The 23,461-nt window shown below is 36.7% G+C and overlaps 1 long non-coding RNA gene across 9 annotated transcripts in view; it reads right to left on the reverse strand.

Annotated features, from left to right (window-relative positions):
• Positions 1-22,224: 22,224 nt before the first annotated feature.
• The window catches only part of LOC116216293 (uncharacterized), a 190,084-nt gene continuing 188,847 nt past the window's right edge, over positions 22,225-23,461 (reverse strand). For all 9 annotated transcript variants that reach the window (XR_014881864.1, XR_014881861.1, XR_014881859.1 and 6 more), the window contains one exon: positions 22,225-23,134. This is a non-coding gene — a long non-coding RNA (uncharacterized LOC116216293). The remainder of the gene's footprint in view (positions 23,135-23,461) is intronic.

A 23,461-nucleotide genomic window follows, 5' to 3' on the forward strand; every position in this document is an offset into this window, starting at 1 on the left:
AAATTCTGACCTGGTAGTATGAGATACTATTAAAAAGAAATAAAGCTATTTGATGGCTTAAACAATTCAAGTATTTCTCAACACAGAGTAAATCAGATTGACCAGTTTTATGAAATCACTGAGTCCCCTGAACAGCTACTATTTTCTGAGATTGAATATTCAGTTTCAAGAAAAAGTTTATCAGTTTTACAACACACTTAGTGCAATTTTTACATTCAGGCTTATGCAGGCATTGCACAGAGGGCAGGATACAGAAGTAGATAAGGCAAAGACAGACAGAATTTAAGACTCCAAGTTTTGTTTCAAATATTCAGAAGTAATTACATGGCAGAGATTGTGAGTCTGTGGAATAGGCATTTTCTATTACTTATGTGCTGTTTTCTCTTGAAGTAAATTTGAAAAAGACCTTATAAAATGGAACTTTAAAAAAGGAGATCTTCATAACGGGGAAAAGTGTACGCATATTCAAGCATCTCCATAGAATACAACACAAAAAGTATCTTGAATGCTTCCATGGTAAGAAACCTTTGAAAAGAAGGCAGAATCAAGATTTTACCCAAATGCTTTTATTGTCAGTAATGCCTTGATTTGATTCTACCAGCATGTAAATTAATTTAGCTAATAACTTTACAACTTAAATTTCCTTCAAGTGTTTTAGTTTGTCTGACCTTCACAGTCTGTATTAATCTAAAACATGAAAGTTTTTATCCAACAATTTTTTATCTGAGATACAAGACAGACGCGGACATAGTAGAGGTATTCCAGTGGAAGTTCCTAAAGATGTTTAAAGTATTAGACTCTTCTGTCACATGAGAATAAGCTGAAAAGCTGAGGCTGTTCAATATTTAAAACATGCCTGGACATGGCTATGGGCAGTCTGCTCTACCGAACCTCCTCTGAGAGGCAGTTTGGGCTAGTCCCTCATGAGGGACTTCCAATCTCAGCTATCACATTGTTTTTATGGTAACTTGTCCAAAAATACATATTTCTAGATTCTTAACGAAGCAGGAAACACAGTCATATATGCTTTATTATCATTTTGCATTTGGTTAGAGAATAGGATTAGCTTTGAACAAATCAATTGGGCTGCCTAAAAACCACAGGGTTGACAGTAATCCAGCCAGGACTGTTGAAGTTAATATAAAAGTGACAAAGAATGTTACATCCTGTGGCCTCTGTTTTGCCTTCAGATTCAAAACTCTAAACTAAATTTAATTCTTTGCAAGTTATTATGCCCCTTGGTTTGTGTAGGTACCTATTTCTTGCATAGGACTTAAATGTAGAACTCAAAGACTGCGTACATTTTCTTTCCTGTTCTAAATGTTCACAACAAAATTCATAAAACCTTGCTGAATGTTCATAAAAGTAAATCTTTTTTTAATTTACTGAAAACAACACTTTGGTTTGAGTAGTAGAACATAGGGTGGCAATGTTCTGTTTGGTAATAAGTAGTTATTTGCATCTCCCAAAATTAAAGAGATAATTGAAGTTTAGGTAAACTAAACTTCAATCTCTTCAGTGGCTTTGGAATATTTCCCTGTGTTTACTATGATGGTTAATGTTAATGCAGATGTTTAAAACAGAATTTAATTGAAAAATTTAGGAAATGGAGTTGTGTATAAACCATGAAGAGACACTTTATTATGTGAAAGTCATTCTTTTGAGGAAAAAAAAAAAAAAAATCATGACTACAATTATAATTGGATTTTTTTAGCAGTCATCTTGCTGACTGTGACCGAGACCATTTTGTAGCTATGCAAACCATGGCAGATGGTCCTTTCTGATTTCACACCATCTCACAAAGTGCAATATAACCTTCTTAATCAATACCTTGTTAATCCTCATTTGTTACCAATCTGCACAAAAATTTGGCAGTGTTTTTGCTTCCAATGAGCAAAGTTTTTAGATGAAGAAAAAGTGCTGAGATTCATTTATTTTTGGAACATAATTATTTTTAGAATGTACATAGTACATACGTACATAGTAGGACAAAGTACAATATCAGATAGCTGACGCGTGATATATATTCCTATTTTCTTTTCTGCTTTCTTGCATGATAAACTTCTAAGGTTGATACAGTATATTAGTTATTGTAAGTATGCAGCTTTACTGCATAGGATTCTTTATTCCTTATTGCAGAACCTATGTGTAAACTGGTCAAACTTTGGGGATTCTAGAGCACTTTTTTAAATACAATTATTGATAGGTGTGTGTAGTTGTGGCATGTGAGCTAAGTACTGGATCTGCTTAATTATCAATATTTAAATGTTAGAAGTATTCAAGAGATTCTTCCATTTATTTCTAATTTTTGCAGTAAAAGTTATTTCTAGGCTGTTGCAAGAGACAAATGCGATCAGAAATATCTGCTTGTAGATATTATTTCTGTAGTGCTTTTTTCTCTTTTCCCAACACACATTTTAAATATTTGAACTGATTGTGCATAAGACACTCAAAACCTATTTCAGGATGGGATTTTTAGGTCTTTAGTATTGGGAGGTACAGTCAAGTCTTGCTCAGACTCGGTAGAGATTAGCAGTCCATTTCAATTTAGACAACAGTTCCTTATTGTAGTGATCAATATGCCATACAGGTGATGTCAGGTCAAAACTTTCGTAACTCTCCTCTGGTCCATCCATCTTCATAAACACTTTGGTGCAATTACTGCTTCATGTATTCTTTACTGCACAAATGCACTCAGGAAGCACGTCCTGGATTTAAAATATTAGGCTTAAACATAAAACCATGCCATTGAGAGGGGCTTATGGGGAGACGGGGTAAGAAAGTTTCTGTGAACAAGTTGTTATATAAATATGAGCATTACTATTTGTTTTAGTAAAAAGCAATCAGTGCCATTTTGCAAAACCTGTTACTGACTAAAAACATACGTTACCTGAACATTTAAAGGGGAAAAAAAAAAAAATTGAGGAGAAGCTCTTTGATGAAAGTAGTGCACAATTATGATGGTTCCAACTGCTTGCTCACTATTATGGCTGTGTCCAAGAAAGTACTATACACTCCAGCATTAACAAATCAGAAAAAATGAACAAGCAAGCTCTTCAGTCAGCCATGATATGGTCATGATATCATTATTAGAACTATAGACTGGCAAATATTAGAAGTGCATGAAGGTTTGAGACCAGTAAGCAGATAAGCTCCATCCTGCTGCTCTCTCGCTGCTCTTCCTCAAAGGATCAGGAGAAAGAACCCCTTTTCATTGTATTTCAAAGGTTGGGATAAGGTTGAGATCATGAGCAAAACAGACTGAGTGTAGGGAGATTAGTATAATTTGTTCCCTATCGCTAACAGACTTGAACAATCAGAACTGTGCAAGGGGGCCAGTGTTCTTGGGCTGCTCCTGCCAGGGTATCCATGGGCTGCAGCCTTCTGGTGTCATCCACTGCTGCACCACAGGCTACTCTGTGGCTGCATGTGGAGACCTGCTTCACATGGTGCCAGTGGGCTGCAGGGGGACAGCCTGCTCCTCCACGGGCCTTCTCTGGGCTACAGGGTGCTGCTGTCCCCCTTCTGCACTGACCTTGGGGGCTGCAGGGCTGCTTCTCTCTCGTTTCTCCCTCCCTTCAGTCTGCTTTCCCAGAGCACACTCAGTGCAGCTTGTGGCTCAGCTCTGGCAGCAGCAGGTCCCTACTGAAGCAGTTTGAGCTGCTCTGTTGTGCTCACAAGGCTTCTGCTCACAGAAACCAACCCTGTAGCTTCCTCCAAAGAAATCTTGCCCTGTGAGCGCAGTACAACTTGCCACTTTCTAAAAATATTGCTGTATAAAGCAGGGACTTCATATCGAATATTGAAAGAAGCAAGAATCTCTGAGTGTGTGCTCCTGCAATGCCTAAAGTGGCACTGGGGAGCCACAGACAGATGTGGAAGAATGTCTACTTCTCCCAGAGAAGACTTCCTGGGTTTCTAATATATACTGAATCCCAGTCAACCACAAAACCCGTGACCCAGTGCCATGGGGGTTCAGGGAATGGGAATTAAGAATAAAGAGACTTTACTACTACAGAGGGTTCTTAGTGGTTATCCTCCAGATCTTTGAGCAGGTAATGAAGAGCATATGGTCTTCAGTCAAAGATGGGACTGTAGAATCTGATTAGACTGTATTGTTCCTCCAACTATATCTTGCTATTCAGCTATGCCTTTTTAGTTATCTAATGCTGTCAAATTGTATATCTCCCATTTTCTTTTCAGAAAATTATTTTGATTGGCTGAAACAGTCATTGGAAGTATATAAACCTTGGGAATTTCTGAAGACGCTTTATGGAAAAACACAGATGTTTAAAATTTTGCTGTGAAACATCATTAATGACTTATGTAGTATTGGGCTATTGAATTTTGAATTGGGCTTTGAAAATCCTAGATAGGAATTCTTGGACTTCAAATAATGATTTAGAGTGGAGAACTGAAAGAAGGCAGTAAGGTAATCGCATTTTTGAATTATTTAAAGGCTGGGAAATGAAACATTAAGTATATTTCAGGAAAGGAATAATGATATCAGTTTGATAAATTGAAAAAAGTAGACTCATGTCAATTATGAAGTTGAATTAAGATATATAACAGGTATTTAAATAGAGATAAATAACGAAAAATGGAGAAACAGTAGAAAACAGGATAACTGTCTCAGCATCTTGAATAACAGATTATTCTTCAAAAAAGGTAGCAAGGAAGCACAAGCAGACTTTAATGGTATTATTAGGAGTATTATGTGTAAAATGAGCAATTAGTATACTTCCCTTTATTTCACACTGTTAATGGCCTGGCTCCAGCATTTTTGTCATACATCAAAAAGAACAAAGAAAGTAGGGAGGTTAAAACCTTGTAAGACAGAGAACGGAGAACGATTAAATGTTAAAGTGAAGCTGATGATAAGAGGTGTGCTTAGATTGGAGAAAAGACAACTAAAGGAAAGACAAAATTGCTAGAAAATAACAATAAGAATGTTAGAGGAGAAGCATAAATTATTTTGACTTTCAGACAGGACAAGAACAAAATGTGCTCAAACTGCAGCACAAAATGTTCTGTTTAAATATTAGGAAAAATAATTGCCAAATGCTAAAAAAAGTTAGAGTAGTCCTATATATTGCGGTAAAATCCAAATGAGTCTATCTAGAATCTCAGAAAGAAATGTAAATAGTTGTATGGGGCTGCTGAATCATGGCCTGAACCTTTGATTGATCATCTGAGGCGAGCAATGAGTCAGCCATGGGAGCACAGGTGAAGGCAATTCGCCTGTGCTGCAGGAAGGGGTGGAGCCAGTGGGGAAGGATCTCTCTCTGGAGATCTGCTCCATCAGGAGTTCATCTCGCGAGCCCAGGACAGGGTGAGTGGCTTTCTCTCATTTCCTCCAATATAAATTATACTAGCCAAGCTCCTGGATATATATATATCCATCTGTATATCTATTGACTATATGCCATCTGTATATCCATTGATTAAACAATAGTAAACTAATGTCTGTGAGTATTCTTACCAGAGATAGTTGCTAGGTGTGCCTTAATATAAGATTCCATATTGAATGGGATATATCTTGTTGCTATAAAGGGAAGAGTAGCAATTTAATAAGCTAACTTTTATTATAAAATATAAAAGAAGAGAGATGCTCTTTCAGCAAACACTTAAGATTACTTAAGAAAATATTTTAGAATGAGACTGGATGAACACTATGAATCTCAATTTGATGAACCCTATATAAGTTTTGCATGGTCTATTCTAGTTACCTTGGTAAAGCAAACATTATAAAGTTTGTCAACTTTATATAAAAAGTTTAAATTTCCTAATATGTGAGACAAGTTTGAGTTTAAGTGCAACTTGTAAAAACTTTTTTTTCAAGTTATTTTAAAAATGGAGCCTGATTAACTCAATTTATGTTAAGGTTGACCACATGATAATTTCTAACCTCACATTTAATTTCTATTTGAATTGTGTTTATAATTTTTATGGGAACTATGGCTGGAAGTTTTTGCTTCAATTCATTCATTTTATGGAACAGTTCAAACCCTAGCTGTCCCCAAATTACTTACCAAAACAACCAATAAGACTGTATTATTTCTTGAGTATTTAATCCTGATAATTTTACACATCTAGTATCTTAGCTTAAAGAATCTAGTTAAGTATTCACAAAAACGTTATTAGTGTTGTCTATTTTTCCTTTAATGTTGAGAATTCCCTTGCAATTTAGAAGCTGTAGTAGATGCAGTTTTTTGTCAATTGCCTATATGTCAAGCTACTGCTGCCCACATGGCTATAGCAGCACTATGATGATGCCACTTACATGAGCTTATGTAGAAAAGTTTTGGTAGCAGGGGACTTCAGAAGTGGTCACCACTGGCCTGAGGGCAATGCTGGTTGTACCTGTGGAAGAACAGATTTAAGATAGGGGAAAAATGCTGTGTAATAGCAGCTAGGAGAGAGGAGTGAGAAATGTGAGAGAAGCAGTGCTGCGGGCACCAAGTTTGGAGAAAGAGATCAGGAGGTTCTCCAGGCTCAGAGCAGCAGCTCCCTCAGCCCAGAGGAGGCCTGTGGAGGAACAGACTGTCCCCCTGCAGCCCATGGGGAACCAGGAGCAGCCCCAGGCTGGAGCTGCTGCTGTTGAAGTGGAATCCCCAGAGCAGTTCTCATTGCTCTGGTCTGTTAGCAGACTCCCTATGCTCAGTCTGTTTTGCCCATGATGGTAAATTGGTGAGTGATCTTCCTGTCTTTATCTCAACTGTTGAGCCCTTTTTCATCATATTTTCTTCCCCTGCTTCTTTGAGGGGAAGCAGTGAGAGAGCAGCATTATAAGGTCAGACATTTGTTGGTGAAACCACTGCACAGGTGTAGTCATTCAGTAATAGCACTAGCCTATCTTTTCTGTGGTGGGGGGAAAAAAAAACAAACAAAAAAACCCAATTCTCTATGTACAGTTCTTGGCCTCTTTCAGGCAGCCCAAGAGTGAAGTAAGTGTGGAGTGACTGGAACGTTATGCTTTCCTTCCTGACTGCTCCTGGATATGTGTAGCCAGTGAAAGGAGCAGCAGGGAAAGGCAGTAATGTTGATGGGGATACTTGGTGAATTACAGTGCAAGTACCTTCCTTTGTCTAGAGACTGTGAACAAGACCAGGTCTGACCAGCATGTCTTATGGCAAAGATGGCTTTCTTCTCTTCTGGGAGGAGTCTGCTATTTTGATATCTTCAGTGCAGTTTTTCCCTCTGAGTGACTGGGAGATTCTCCTGATTCCTCGATGAAGCCTCTATCTTCCTTTATGACAGTGCTTAACAGTAAAGATTCTTAAGAGAGGTATGTCAGTAATTGTTAAGCAAAGCACACTTTGTCATAAGTTTCTTCTTCCACAAATAATTTATTTTTACTTCTTTTAGAAAATTTTATTGTTAAGACTATGCTAAAAACAGGAAAGCCTCTACCATGCAGTATGAAACAAGAGTAATACTGACTATTGTGCTGGCAGCTAATTTTTCCATTCTATGTCTGAATCACCAGCTTGCCAATTAAAGTCTGACTTGTGAGGCAGAATACTTGAGTGAAAGGATGTGCTGTGGAACTCAAGAGCAGCTGGAGGAAGGAGGGAAGCACGGCTCTGTTAAAATACACTTTGTTCAGGTATCTTTGTTGTTAAACTGAAGTGACAGCTAGTTTGGGCTGCTAGTGTGTAAACAGGTTAGGAAAGTAGGAAGGAAAAGAAAAAGCAATAAGGGATATTCTGACTTGCAGCCTCTTTGAAGTAAAATAAAAATCAGATGTCTTCCATCAGTAGGTGTGCTTAAAAGGAACTTTAAACCTTAATGGGCAATATTTTTCTTCATACTTTCACAGAAAAGAATGGACCAAACAGTTGACAGGGATTTCCGTATGTTTCAAACAGGTAAAGAAACTTTACTAGAAGTTTGGCAAGCTAATGAGAAGGTTTGAGTATAATACAGTGGGAAAGTTTTTCACATAAATTCTGCAACGGTCATTTTGGAGATGCTATCCTGAGAGTTCCAAATATTTGACAACACAATTAAAGAAAAACAGAAAAATCAATACAGGTGTTGAAAAGAGTGTTCTTGGGCTTACAGTAGCATATAGACTAATTTTTATTGTATGTCTTGCTATAGTTCTTCTTAGAAATTTATTAATGACATAGGATTTTTAGATGATAACTAATATTGTTTCTTTATTTCTAATAATACCAGCAACTGGGTATTTTTCAAATCATAGAATCATAAAATGGCTGAAGCTGGCAGGGACCTCTGGAGGTCATCTTGTCCAACCCTCTGCTCAAAAAGATGTGTAGAGCAGGTTACCCAGTACTGCTTCCAAATGGATTTGAATATCTCCAGGAAAGGAGATTCTACAACATCCCTGGATAGCCTGTTCTAGTGCTCTGCCATCTTCACAAGAAGCGTTTCCTGATATTCAGGTGGAACCTCTTATCCTTTTCTTAAATAGTATGTCTTCCTTTAAAAAATTTTATATGAAGGATTATGGAAGTAATGGTCAGATTACATATTAGCCCTGCTTAGAAAAATTAAGTAAAAACTTGTCATTGGTTCCTACGTGGGAATTGGTACATCCAGAGGCTTTCTGCCTCCTTGTTCCTGCAGGACCTTCATCTCTTCATGAATCTGGGTGGCATGTAGACTTCTGTCACCAGGAGTGAAAGGGGGTGGAAGTTCACCAACATTAGTGGATTTCATTCCCTGTGTAGTAAAAATACTAGGGAGAAAATGCTAATGGACATTTACAAGAAGGTAAATCTAAAAAAAATAATACCCTGCAAAAACTGAATTTCTGTAAATGTATGAAGTTGAAGGCTTTCTCAGGATTTGATTTTTCTAAAGAAAATAGCAAGAGTGTGGCTGAGATTAGTTTCAGATGCTCATTATCAACCTTCCTGGTCTGTGTACCAAAACGCTGGAAAATAACTTCAACAGAGGATAGGAAGAAGTGGGGAAGAATAATTCAAGAACAAAGGTAAAAGCAATCATCAAGCAACACACGGTTGTTAGACTACTCTGTTAGGTTAGTTTATTTCAATCTCCTATATCACATTGCAAAGGATTCCATGACATCTCACACTTTATCACTATTCTCAATTATCTGTTGTAGATCAAACAGTTTTTATGCAGGTTAATGTTGATCATCAGTTAATATTTACTCTGTCCCCCTCCCCCCCACTCCCTTCTTTCATTTCTTTTCTTGAAGTGAACTGCAATATAAAATCTTGTGCTTAAAAGAAATAGATATGAATGAGAATGCTTTGCTGTTTTGCTATTGCAGTATCAGACATCTAGGGAGAAGCTCAAGACAGGTGATATGAGATATTTTGACATGAGAAATTATTCTGCCCCTTTGCAAATCTTTTGATATCAGAGAATAGCAATAAATAAGATATGAACTTATTACTGTAGATATGTGAATTAGAATTTGTACTGACACAAGTGAGGAAAAGGAACTTTGTGCAATATGAACGTTTAATTTGTTTTCACATTAGGTGTTTCTGTTGCACTCGCTGAAATTAATGACTGAAGTAATTTCAAGAGAAAGCGTTGTCTCCTTAAAGGACTTTCTGCAATTAGAGAGAATGACAGTGGATAACGTCAACCTTGACTTCAACAAGGCTATTGACAGTGTCTCCCATAATATTCTCATAGGTATGCTTGGGAAGTTTGAGATAGATCAATGGACTGTGAGATGGATTGAGAATTGGCTGCCTGACAGAGATCAGAGCATCACTCTCAGCAGCGTGTAGACTCATTATTGGCCTGTAACCAGTGGTGTTACACAGAGGCTGCTGCTAGGTCAGGTCTTGTTCATCAGTGGCCTGGGTGCAGGGATGGAGTTCACCCTCAGAAAGGTTGCTCATAATAGAAAGCTGGCAGGAGTAGCTGACACGTGTGAAGGTTGTGTTGCCATTCAGTGAGACCTGGACAGAATAAAGAAGTGGGCAAAGTGGAACTGGGTGAGTTTTGACAAGGGCAAGTGTAGACCCATACACCTGGGGAGGAATAACTGCACACGTCAGTACAGTTAAGGGGCTGACCTGCTGGAGAGAAGCTCTGAAGAGAAGGACCTGGGTGTCCTGGTGGATAACAGGCTGACTGTGAGCTAGCAGCATGCTCCTGTGGCTAAGAAGTCCAACAGTATCCTAGGGAGCATTAAAAACAGCGTGGCCAGCAGAGCAAGGGAGGTGATCCTTCCCTCTGCTCTGCACTGGTGAGGATGTATCTGGAGCGCTGTGTGCAGTTCTGGTCTCCCCAGTTACACAAAGACAGGGATCTCCTAGAAGTAGTACAGCGGAGAATCACAGAGATGATTAAGTGCCTGGGACAGCTCCTGTACAAGGAAAGGCTGAGAGACCTGGGGCTGTTAAGACTGGAGGGTCTTGTCAATGATTATAAATCTATCAAATGGATAGGAATTAAGAGAATGGAGCCATGTGGTGCTCAGTGCAGGACAAGGGACAACAGACACAAACTGATACACAGGAATTACCATCTGAACGTGAGAGAACTCCTTTACTTAGAGAATAAGCTTCTCAGTGATGCTGTAGAGTCTGCTCTGGAGATACTTAAAACAAACAAACAAACAAAAAAAACACCCAAATGCTTTCCTCTGCAGCCTATTGTAGGGAACCTGCTTTAGCAGAGGTCTCTTCCAACCTCTGCAATTCTGTAATTCCATGATAAGTGAGAGTTACCTACGATGAATTGATCTGATGTTTGCTGTTTACGAATTAAATGTTGAATTGCATACTTTGTGTAGAAATCTGAACCCAAAATATGGTAAATGATCTGCAGGACTGCTGCAAGTCCCTTCTACTTAATCAAAATTCATTCCATTAGAAGTTTAATTTTTGAAGGTGGCCAATGATCAAGAAATGTAGGAAGCATTACTTTAAGCAGCCACAGCAGATGCCACCTGCTGGCAATTACTGTTTTAATTGACAAGAATGTCATGATTAATGAAGCAAAGAGTATTGTAATGTGATGTGTTACTGTCCTCTAGTATGTCTGAGATGCTAGAGGAAACATCTTTTCTGGTTTTGAATGTCCATCTCAAAAGTGATCACTTATATTCTAATAACAGTGTAATTGCCACATTGGATCAGATCAAATGACCATAGGTGATGTCTCTGACAGTAAAGCAAGGTGGGATAGTGTATGTGTATTCATACATTGTTGTTTCCAAGAATACTCTCCACGTATCAAATGACTTGAACAATAAATATTTTTTATTTAGTGGATATATAACAAAGATATTACATAGGCATATAGAAATGTGAAGGCACGTAATGTATAGCGGGATCTAAAACTTGCATTGTTTCTGTCTTTATGAAAGCTTTGAAGCCACAGCTGTGTTTATCTAAATGAGTGACAACCTCTTTAATGGACTAATTAATGATAAAGGGGATGGGGGCAATGACAAAAATAGAACTTTAATTTAGGCAGTGTCATGGTTTTTTGCCAGGTTCTTTATCAAGGTTGTTATTTTCCCCTTTTTCAGTGGAACAGCATCAATCCTCAACCCAAGAGATTATAGTGAGGCAGGTGGTGGCAGATTTATACCACCTGTCTCCATAATTTCTCTTATTCAACCTCCTTGTGTTGTACAACCTGAGGTGTTGTTTCAAAATGTCTTCAACTTATATGTTGCTATTTGTGCTAATGGAATGTAAAACATATTACAAACTACATCACATTCTTTGTAACTGCAATGCAATTTCTTCTAAAAATGCAAATCAAGGTGTTTTCTTTTTTGTTGTTGTTCTGCGGTGAGTAGAATGTGGTCAGAATTAGGGACTGTATACAGTAAAAAAAAAAAAAAAAAAAGCAGAATGCCCCTCAGGATGTATATTTGGACTGGGTATTTAGAGTTAATAAGAAAAACACTTTGAATTATTCTGGGACCAATGGTACAGTTGTTTTAAAGTGTTTTCTAGGTATACAATAGTACAGTAACTTGATGTTTTCTCTAAGCAGTATATGGAAGATTTTTTTCTAAAAAAGTGGATTTAGGCATCTGTTCACTTTATACTAGCCCTCAATTGTATTTAGGTACTTAGTCTTTATCATGGTAGTTAGCTGCCTATGCCCCACTTCTACAGGCATCTGGTAGAGGCAGTGCGCAGCTTCTGCCTATCGGTTTTTCCATGGTGTAAACTCGAGAAAGAAGAGAACATCTCAGTTTTTGCAGGGCCTGCCTATTTGCAGTAAATTGCTGAATCAGCATTTTCCTTTTCCCTGTCAAATTAAGCTTAATAATGAGTTAGAGTAGCAAATCTGATTCTGAGGTTCAGATTCTGTTCAAATATTGAGAATAGTATAAAAACAGTTTAGTTCCTCTGAATATTCTTGTGTTGCCGTACTTCAGTTGCTTCTAGCAACTTATGTTTGAAGTTGTTACATCGGTATTGAAAAATAAGAATGTTATGTATAAAGAACTTCACAACCAATTTACATATACAGTCCCACTGAGCAACATGTCATTACTGAATTCTCATAAAAATACATCCTGGGCTATTTACAGGATCAACCAAAGTAATTAGCTATATCTGTTGTAATTAGCAGTCAGTCAGTATGTCATCTGAGATAATTATATTGCGATGCAGATAATTTTCTTGAATACCAAATACTACATGGAATTTTGCCTACTAGCAGGAAAGTGTTTTTCCAGATTAAAATTTCAATGACGTCTAGAAAACTAATAACAGACATAGCAGCGATTGAAAAAAATAATGTGAAATTAATTTTAATTCAATGTTTTTGTGTTAGTTATATGATTATAGTAATTCCCCCTTTGTTTGATGTTTTTGAAGCTTTTACTATAGAAAAGTAGCTTAGTTCTTTAAAGACTAATCAAATTATTCTCTTGGTAGCACTTTACTGAAGTCAACAAAGGTACTGCAAGATTGACTATTTTAAAATCTTTCAGGTATGTAATACTGTATATAGTTTGTTTATTGAAGGACAGAGAAAAATAACAGAATTTCCCCTTGGAAATAAAGTTTATATAGCAATAAGCATCTAAAACAACTAATGGGTTCTTACTGGAACACTTACTCAGTTTTTCTGTATAATCTAAGTTTGATTAGATCTCTCTTTCAGTAAAAGATTTTTTTCTTTAACCACAAATTAGATAAATAATTATCAAAGTCACAAGTATTTAATTTCAAGATTTCCAGGCTTGCACTCGGGCCCATCCCAGTAGAAGGGCTGGGACTTGCAGAGAGGCAAGAGGTTGAGCTACAGTGGAATGCAGCTGGAAATGGGCTGCACAAGGACAATGTGGGCTGGAGAAGGAATCTTCCCGTACGAAATTTCTCATCTAGAGAGTCCCCTGTGGTCTTTGACTCATGCTCAGCTAGCTAGAGGGTTCTATCCAGAAATAGTCCTACCTTAATTTATTTGAGCTGTCATGCCTCTGGCTGATGGATGCAGCTTAAATTTAAATATGGTTTATTTTCATGGAGGCTTTCCCAGGTATTCTTAATTCAGAGTTCCTGGTTTTGGAACCAAAGGACTCTATTTTTCTGCCAGCACTCGATGTCTTAAATTAAGCAAGTCAGTTTTTGCCTGGTGAAGACAGACATCTGTGGTCTGAATTCAACATCAAAAAGCAATTCAGCAGGGTGCTACACAATGGTAGAATAAGATGGCCACTGTCTGAGGCAACAGTCAGGTATTTCTGCAGGGCAGTGCAGGGAGTTTATGGTGTACACTGGAAACTTCCATGGTCTACTGTTCACACACAGTGATTCCATGAATTCTTATTTCTCTCAAGAACCAATGTAAAAATTATGCACTTTTGTGCATTCCCAGATGTTGGGTAAGAGCTCTGAGATTAGGTGCCTAACAAAGGAGGAGGTAGAAATTTGCACCTCCTGTTTGGATGTTCCTGCTATGGCTGGCACATAGAGAAACATAAAAGGGAAACACTGGTTCTGAACTGGCCTCCAATTAAGAAAATGTGAATCTGAATCCCAGCTTCTATATATCAAGCTGGTAGTGTAACTATCCAGCTGTGGCAAGACACAAACAAAGAATACAAGAGCCAAAGGGATAGAAGGAGTCAGACAACAGAATGAACATTTCTCCCTTTTTTTTGGGAGAGCTTTGAATAAGAAAGTATATTAATTTTTTATTCCCTATTTATTTGACTCTGCATAATTTTATCCAGTTTCAATATGATTTCATATGTTCTCCCTGGATAGTTGGGTAACTGTGGCAAACTTCTGTGTGATATAAGAATCTGGGTCCAAAGCCATACAAGTTTTGGATACCAAAAGTTCTCCTTTAAGGCTACTATGAAAAAGGTGAGAACCTTTTCTTTCTTGTTAGTCATGCTTTGATGGAGAAAAAATAAATAAATATATATATATATATTTTTTTTCCATCAAAGCATTCCTCATAAGAAACACTATATATATATATATATATATAGTGTATATATAGTGTTTCTTATGAGGAATTAGTATTTGAGTAGGTTCCTGCAAAACATGGAATTGCATAAGCAAGCTACTGCTGAGCACATGTAAACCCTACAAATGCAATCTGAGTATAACACTGACTGTAATATGGGGTTGGTTTTCAGTAGGGAAGAACTTTTTAAATATTAAAGGTCAAACTGAGGTCAGAACTGAGAATTACACAAAGTGTGCAAGCATGAGCATCTGTCTCATAGAATGGGAATCTTCTGTTGTTACTTTAACATATGTATAGGCGTGTACTTCATAGACTTGCTTTTAACTCTTAAACACATCACTGAGAGAGCATGGGGAAACTGAATTGTGCTCAAAAAGCACAGCAGGTTATAAATTATGTAGTAGCCTGATGATATGATCTAGTTAATTTACTTTATGAATAAGCTGCTAACAGTTTGGTCTAAAGAGAGCTGATAACACTATTTGGGGAAAAATCCCAGCATATATGAAATTTCTTATATAAAACTTACTGCTGAGTCTGATAGACCGTTCACAACTATTTGGCTACCAGGGCAGGTCTGAAAGTAATGCCTCCTATTTTATCATGTCAGCCCATGACGTCAGAGGTAGATGTAGGTGGTATGGCAGAAGAGGTTGAATCTACCCACCAGTATTCTGTTATGTGTTGTTGCTGTGACAAATGGCAGCAGAGGGGTGATCTGACATAACGGTGTCTGATGTGGAAGTGCGTATGAAGCAAAGGTGTGGAACTGTATTCCTCCATGTGAAAATAATGGTGCCCATTGACATTCATCAATGCTTGCTAAACACTTAAGGAGACTGCACAGTGGATATGAGCATAGTGAGGTGGTGGGTGCTGCACTTCAGCAATGGTGACAGTGGGTCACCTCTGCTGGTGAAGATTTTGACAAGGGTGACATGCAGGATTTTGTTCATCACTGGTGAAAATGTACAGCTAATGGTGATGACTATGTTGAAAAACATTGTTCTGTAGCTGGTAATATTCTCTATCAAATAGTGTCATTGTTCTTTTGCATCTTTTGTGGCTGTGGAATTAAATAGGAAGCATTGTTTCTGGAGCTACAGATGTATATTCTGTTATGCTGACAGGAATATTCCTTCCATTAGCCTTAATTTTGTCTCTGTAGCATCACACCATACAGCCAGTTAAATCACAGCCTACCAGAGAGTAGACTGACCTTTACCACATCATCTGTGCTTAAATGAGCTTTGGAGGAATTCACAAATGACCTTGTCTGGATTTCTTTTGGGCTCAGTTTGTGAAAAAATATATTCATTCTTGTTTAGGATTCTTTCTAAGAACTGTGGCATATACTTGTATTGTTTTCATTCCATTACCTTTGAAGTGTGATGCTTGATACCAATTGTCTCCACTGTTTGTAGGTGCATCTGCTAGGTCTCATCTCCGATACCTAATGCTGCTATCTGTCTTCTTATATTTTTTTATATTACTCAATTAATGTTTGTGCTTTAAAACCCTCATGGCCTATGTGATGACTCAGAATTTTACTGAGCTTGTGCCGCACATGTGACAGAGAAGCTAGGAATATGACTATAAAGACCCATTACGGTCACTTGCTCTGTAGGCTACCATTCCTCATTCCACAGCAGTGGGACTCATTTAATGAGATGTGAAAAAATTGTTGCACCGATGCAGGCAGTGTAATTGTCAATCTTATAAAATATGGTGATGGTGAAATAGTAGCTAAGCTGGCATAATTCCAGTCCTTCCTCATATATTCACACCACAAGCATTTACAGTGCTTGCCTGCGATTTTCGCTTCTGCCTGCACTATGCTCAGAGCTAGAAAGTGGGTCTGAAATTGATTCCTGTCAAATTTTAATGTTTTGTGAAAAAAAGAATAATGTTAACCTGAAATATTTATATTTGCTATTTATTGTGATTTACTGAATAATGCTTACTATTGAATCTACTGGATATTCATAGAAATAAAATCTTCAGATATTTCATCAAAATTCCAAGACAACAGTTTTTGTTTTCCTTCTTTTTAGCACAAAAATATGAATCTTATGGTGATACACCTTTGTTACAATAATAATGACAGAAAAGTTAAAAAAAACAAAAACAAAAACCTGAGGTCACATATTGCAATGGACAGAGAGGGAAGCAATTTGTACAGTTCCTGTCCAACATCTTGATGCAATTTTTTGCCTCTTGAAGTAAAAGTATTTGTCATGCTTTTCCCGATGAGTGGTTTAATTTATGATAGCACTGGAACCCATTTCTCTATTAATTTGACTTGTAATCTATTGACATTGATGATATTGATTCATGAGGGTTTTTTTTTCAGGTGTGTAATTTTGTGGAGATGATTGGAGTTTATTTTTTTTTTAACTTAAAAATGAATATTCACATATGGGTTCAGAAATGCTCTTTATGCTTTTAACATCATCTGGGCAAATCTAACCCATTTAGAGGGCTAGGTTTCAGATATTATTCATGAAGGCAATAGCTAGAAATTGGCCTGGAATATGAAAGTCATCATTCAGTTTTACAGGCTCAAGAACCAAAGAGATTTTGCCATAGAATATTAAAATAGCATCTCAGTGTTTTGACTTCAACCTCTCTAAATTTCAGTAAGACCTGCATGTCTAATTCATTTATCCTGTTTGCAACCCCCAATCTCTATTAGTTATGTTAATGGTTTAGGAATGAAAACAATATTTTTCAAGAAATGCATTTTCTGTTTACTGCTAACCTAAATGGTTTAAAATCTTCAAGTCAGCTGAATCATGTTATCAGAGATAACTTCGGATGAATAAGAAGCTGTTTTGTTTTATCTTGTCTTGTTTGTTTTGTTTTATATGTGCCAGTCACTGGAATTACTCTTTGAAAGTAATGCAAGAGGTGGATCTGTGATACTGTTACTGAGTGAGAGACCAAGATAAACACATTTTTATCAAATTTTAAAGGAACAAGAGGAGGGGAATATTGCTTGACTCAGTTCCTCAATTCTGAATTGTTATTTCATTTCTTCTGGGAGAATGGAGGAAGCTTTTGACATCCCACCTACTCAAAAATGGTCTCTTATATAAGTATCCCGTAACTTAAAAAAAAAACAAAAACAAAAAAAAAACCACAACAGATTGTGTTTTCTGGTTTTCTAGTTTTCATATGAGACTGCATTATTTGACCTAGTGTAACACAAGGCTAATTTTAAATCTTCTCTACTTTTCAGATTTGGATTGAGTGTTAATTACATTAAGAATGGTGTATGTGTGTGTGTGTTTATATATATAAACATATATACTATATATGTTTTATATGTATTATATATCTGTTCAAGTATGTGTGTGTTTGTTTTCCTATATTGTCATTTCAACCTTGGTAGTTTTGCACTGTGAGTTCTTTTTACATGTGTATCTATTCACATAATAAGCATTCAAACTGTAAATAATGTGGGAAACATCAGATATAGGGAGAATGGTAAGAAAGCAGATTTTTAAGATGGTGAATTGCTTTATTACTGCAGTCTCTTATGAACTTATCTATCTGAATTATATGGATAAAATAGTTGAAAGATTCTCAAAAGCTCAATACCAAAAATTGTTTTTAGCTAAACTGTCATTAAAAAAAAAAAAAAAAAAATTTAGAAATGTTTTTTACATTTTCAAATATAATACAATAAGGATGTATTAGTCAATATGTAAGTAGATGCCTTGTTTTTTTCTATTCTAGAGGCTTCTATTTAATATGTACCGTGATTCACTGTAGTATGAGAGTCCCACATATATGTCAAGAGAGTGTTTGACCTTTGTAAGAGGGACTTATAACATTTGTCACCAAAATGGGTGCTTCTGTGAGGCATAAACTGATCAGTAAGTCAACTCAATTTAGGACTGAACTTTTAGAGGCTTGATTTCTTTCTTTTCTTTTCTTTTGGATTTTTTTCCCCCTGAAAAGTTGATCTCTGGCAAGCCCCAAAAGACTATTTTCTGCATCATTTTTCATCAAAAGCAAAATATCTGGTGTTGCATTAGAAGTTAAGTATCCCTAGAAGCAATGTGAGTGCATTTTTTCATCTGCATATCCTCAAAAGATGGGGAACTTCTAGTATAAAACTTACAGCTACTTTCTAAAACAAAAGTCTGGGTACAAAAGTGGCTTTTGTCTCAAAGTTTGGTAGTTGCCAGCAACGTAATTTACTTTAGGTCTGACAAGGACAAGAGTTGAATTAACTGAAATTGTGAATCTTCCTGATACCTTCTCCATTGCTGTTCACCATTGCTGCAATACTCTGATGCCCCCAGGGGAAAGTCACAATCTAGTGAACCTTAGACAGGAGAGACAGTCCTGAATGCATATAGGACTCTCTTCTCAGAACTTTTTTTAGGAGCTGAAAAAAAATATATATATATATGTCCCAATGGATTCTGACAAAATAAAATAGAAAAATGTTGTGCTTAACAAAAATATTTTTTTTTTTAAGGGGAAATGGTATGGAAAATACTTCCCTCTGACAGAATGGAAAAAAAAATTATGGCAAGAATGAGAAAGTTGAGACTGCTTTGAAACAGAAGAAAATAATGAGCCCAAAGGAAGTAAAAAATATGCAGACATTGAGGGGGAGGGGAGAAAGCAAGCAAATCCATAGCACATTTTGAAGTCCTTTCAGAACAAATGTTGTACAGCTATTCTGCAAGTCTTGATTGAGGAACTTGAATCTTGTCTGGTTGGTGAAATGGTAGGTTTAGTTGTTACAAAAGTCAACTGACATTCATACTGTGTAACTCAGGACTAATGACCATGTAAGACCTCCTAATATATTAATTATTATAGAGCCTCAGACTGTGGAACTTTTTACACAAAGTTAATTATTATCTTGTTAATGAGTGGTCTAATGATAAACAGTGTATAAATTCACTTACTGGGTGGATTTGAGGAGCTAGATACTCATTATATTGCTCAAATTAGAAGTGAATAACCTCTATTTTCCCACAGTTCTTATCCACACTGCTAACTTTAGTGATTGTTTTGCACTGTGAATGTGAATAATTGTAAGCTATTTGCTAACAGATACTTATTAGCTGTGGTTCTGTCCCATCTTGTGTTAAGGCGTTGAAGAATAGTGCCATTCTTGTCTCTCATTTCTGTACACAGAAAACATTTTTCTCTTTCCCTAAATTTTTGCCTCTGACATGAGGAGAGAAGTCTTCACAGCTGTATGACCTCTTTTTATATTCATCACAGGAGAATGTTCAGACACTGGTAAAATAGCAGGCTGACTGTAGAAATGCCTTCTTTTCAAAAGCTGTGGGCCTGCTGCTCTATTTAATCTTTTTAGTATCCAAGAACTGGTTTGTAAACACAGCTTGGTAGATTACAAAGCATTAAGCCTCAGTAATTAAAAGGTATAACAGCATCAAATTCCTCAACAAATAAAAGATAAAACTGGCTTCGTAATTGTAAACCAACTTTTGAACATGGTGATGGAGGAGCAGGACCACATGGCATGAATGCAGATGGATGATAATGTGCCTACAGTTTTTTGGATAAAGGTTATAACGCTGATAACTGGGGAGGTGAAAAAGGTGATAGAGAATCCCACCAGGAATGGTGACCTGAGCTGTCAGAGAGAGGGATGTACTGGATAAAGGTCAGTCCCTGAAAACATCTTAATTTAGAATGGTGGGGATTGGAATGGTGGGGCTTGGATAATTGCATGTCATGGTTCGATGCATCTTAGTGTAGTCACAGACTGAAGTTATAGGCACAGCAGAAAAATGGTAAGCAGCTAGAATCCAAGGATAGTACAAGGTGACGCCACTATCAATAAGCCATTTGAGGAAAAATATAGTTTATTTAAATATCATTCTATAAACTGCCCCCCCACTTAAAAAAAAATAAAAATAAAAATGTAGATACATCTTGCGCTACACACTGGCCCACTGCCTAGACTACTAAAGCAGGAAGAAAGATGTCTTTGTTTCTTACATCATTAGTTTTAGCAGTAAATCTGAAGGATGTTTTTTTAATTAGAAGTAATACATTTTAAACAAGTATTGGGAAAACATTTAAGTCTTTTATTATGCATGTGCAGGAAGTTGCCTTTTTTTGTCCACAACAGTAAGTCATGCTGCTTGCACTGAAGCAGCATAGTGACAGCCTAGGGCTCTGCAATACATTTTACTGCATGGAAACATAACATTTCATAAGCAAAAAATAATGGGCCTCTGCAAGAAATAGACTTGGAGTGAAAAGTGGTATTCTCTGAAGGAATTGTGTGTATGTGCATCTCTGTACACACCCATGTAAATGTGCTATACTTAAGTAGTCTATTTCTGTCCTGCAAAGTAAGCTGAGTTCATTGTGAATGTCTGAGCTTAATGGGGAAACTCTGTTCAGGAAGTCTTTTCCCATTAAAAATAGTAAAAAAATATCACTTCCTCCATGATCAATGGAAGCTTAACAAGAATAAGTTCTTGACATTTATATACTAGATTACAATATTAATATTGCTATTTTGGGAAAACAAACAAACAAAACCCAAACCAAAAAGAAACAACCCAACATAATTCTGCTTGACTCTTTAATCACTGGGTTTACCTCTTTTACTTCTTTTATCTTGTCTGCAAGAACTTAGGGACAGGGACTTGAAATTCTTTATTAGGCTACCTGCTATCAAATTTATCCAAACTCTATACTCTTAAGAGGTTACAGCCAGGCAAAAAATAGTGTTGCCACTAAAGTATTTCAGATAAATATCAGGCTTTCTCTTCTAGTACAAATTGTATTGCAACAAGTATTACTTTCTTTTCATTATCTCACATCAGCCATAGGTTGTTTTCACTTAACTCTACGCATACTTTCAATCTTATCTCCTCGCCACCTAGTGTGAGCATGTTATGTGGAGCAGAGTCAGCCACCTACATGTTCAGTAAAAGGAAAATATGATAACCTTTACATTAAATTAATTCCCTCTGAATCGCCACCATAACATCTCTGACCAGAATTTAGCCTAGACATACTTGGTTGTCAAGGGCACTGTGTGTTTCAGGAAAAGCTATTACAATTGAAAAGCAGCACATCAAAAACCTTTTAGTTTTGGTGGAATTTTACCAGTTGTTAGCACTAATTTTCATGTATTAGAGGCCAGTTGAAATTACTGATGTAAGTAGTGATGATTTTCTTGATGAGAAACTAATAGCACCTTTTAAATTTAATACTAAGGTAGAGAATAACTTAGTTCTCTATTGTAGAAGAACATGCTAAAATTAAAAAAAAAAAAAAAGAAGAAAAATTAATTTGTCAGAGTGTCAAATGCCTATGAATTGTGGAAAGGGAATGTAAACAATTAATTACTACAAATTACTATCAGATTTCGGGATGAAGTTAGATGAATGGAGAAAATGACATCACTGCAAAAGCCTGAAGCAAACTTTCAAATAGCCCCTTTCCTTTATGTGTTTGCCCAGGTATTTTTTGCGGTTTTCTTCTCAGTTTGATAGTACTTATCCTGAATTTTGAAATGAAACAGCAATTTAAGCACACCCACGGCCTGAGCTGCTTGTTGGTATATGTTTGTCTATCCAGATCTGAAGGAATCAGGAGCAAGTAAGTAATAGCTTGTGTAGGGTGTTATTATTATAAGATTACCTGATCTTATTTAACTATCACCTTGCCTTGCACTAGCATAAGAACACTATTTTTTCCACTTCAAACTATTCCTGTCTAATCTTACATGTAGTGTTAAATCTTACAATTTAATTTTGTTACTAATGCACAAATGTTATCCTTCCGCAGTGGTACTGATGGTTCTGCTTAGTATCTTTATTAACTGCGACAACATTAGGTCAAAGAAAAACAGCGAGATCCCCACTGCACACGGTAGATGTCAATGCACAGTCTATCTTGTGTGCAGCTTCTGATTTTCAGGCACTCTGCAGAACTCACTCATACTGTGGGACTTGAATTTTCACTGCCAAGAAACTTATTTTTTTTCCTCAGAAACTCTTTCAAGGATCAAAGCTTCTCAATATTACATTTTCCTTCCCCAAATATTGCCATATGTTGTGCCAAGGTGATGGGTGTAGCAATTTTAATATATATATATTATATATATTTTTTCAAATTCTATACATACTAAATCTTTCTTATTAACCCAAATCAAGTTTATACAAAAGCATACACATAAACTGTACACAGAAGATTAAAACATGTATTTGTGTATAAATTTTCCATAACTAAAAATGCTTAAATTATTTTCTAGCTCTTTTGGAGCAAGGAGGAGTATTTTTATTTATTTGGTGATTTTCCTGGGTTGTCTTCAAATGTGATTTGCCAATCAGTATTTCTGCTTATGTGACGTATCTCTCTTGAGTTGCACTTTCTTTTGGCTAAGCAGTAGATTAATACCTGAACCCTTTCAGTCCTATTTTTGAGCCATATCTTTCCCTTTCAGGAAGGAGGAATGAATAACTTGAAGTTCAAATGCATATTTATTTAACTTATTTCTATGCAGAAGGATCAGCGTAGTAGTCCAGGTCACATGGTGTGCGTTTCCAAGATGCAGCTATGATTGCCTGCCTTGGTACTCTCCCAGCTGAAGATAAACTTGACTTATGAATTTTAAGGGTATAAGCCAGGGTCTGCAGTCTGACATCAGATGACCAATGTACAGTCTTCAGTGTTTTATCCCTAGCAGTTGCAGCTTCTTCTGTAGGCATGCAAAAAGACGCTGTATTAGAGTTCTTTCCCTGATTTCTCACTGTTCAAAAAACTAATAAGAAAACATGACAGAATATATGGCTATACAATGACTGGGATAGTTTTGAAGAGTAGATCAGAAGATTCTAAGTTCTAGAGCTACTACTGGCAGGACAGATAAACTCTTTTTGCCTTAGTTTCCCTGTATAGAATAACAACATGTACCTTTCTCACTGGGGAACTTTAATTAATCAACAACTGTGCATTGCTATATAGAGCAGAGCAATCTGGCATGAGCAGTTTATTCAATGAATTTAGCCTGCTTGCAGATAATCCT

The sequence above is a fragment of the Meleagris gallopavo genome, chromosome 2, assembly GCF_905368555.1.
Source record: "Meleagris gallopavo chromosome 2, MGAL_WU_HG_1.1, whole genome shotgun sequence".
Lineage (NCBI taxonomy): Eukaryota > Metazoa > Chordata > Aves > Galliformes > Phasianidae > Meleagris > Meleagris gallopavo.